The sequence below is a fragment of the Phalaenopsis equestris genome, unplaced genomic scaffold (assembly GCF_001263595.1).
Source record: "Phalaenopsis equestris unplaced genomic scaffold, ASM126359v1 Scaffold000006, whole genome shotgun sequence".
NCBI classification, from domain to species: domain Eukaryota; kingdom Viridiplantae; phylum Streptophyta; class Magnoliopsida; order Asparagales; family Orchidaceae; genus Phalaenopsis; species Phalaenopsis equestris.
In genome coordinates this window covers 2,616,081-2,616,472 of record NW_018164448.1, presented here as the reverse complement: position 1 = coordinate 2,616,472, position 392 = coordinate 2,616,081, and the positions used below count along the sequence as shown (strand labels likewise).

Sequence of the window (392 nt, the reverse complement as noted above, 5' to 3'; positions counted from 1 at the left end):
CCGGTAGAAAGTCACCTTAGGAATCTGCTCCAAGACCTTTATCACGTACAGATGGTATTTTGCTAATCTTGGTTTTAGAATTCTGTATTGTCCGGCGATTTGCTGGATGACAAGTTGAGAGTCACCATAAATGTCAATGTTCGTTATATCCATCGAAATTGCCAATTCCAATCCGGCGATTAAGGCTTCATATTCTGCTTCATTGTTGGTACATGGCTCCGTTAGGTGGTACGAAAACCTCAAAATACCCTTATCTATCGTAATAAAGATCAAACCGATCCCTGCCTTGCCTGGTATAACTGTGCCTGATCCCTTATTTTTCCTGGCTGATGAAGTACCGTCGAAGTACATTTCCCAGCACTACGCACTGGAAAAATCCATCTGTAGTATCT

The 392-nt window shown here is 42.1% G+C and overlaps 1 protein-coding gene across 1 annotated transcript in view; it reads right to left on the bottom strand.

Moving 5' to 3' along the window:
- The window catches only part of LOC110018254 (17.2 kDa class II heat shock protein), a gene marked incomplete in the record, with an annotated part of 20,866 nt that overhangs the window by 1,136 nt on the left and 19,338 nt on the right, over positions 1 to 392 (bottom strand).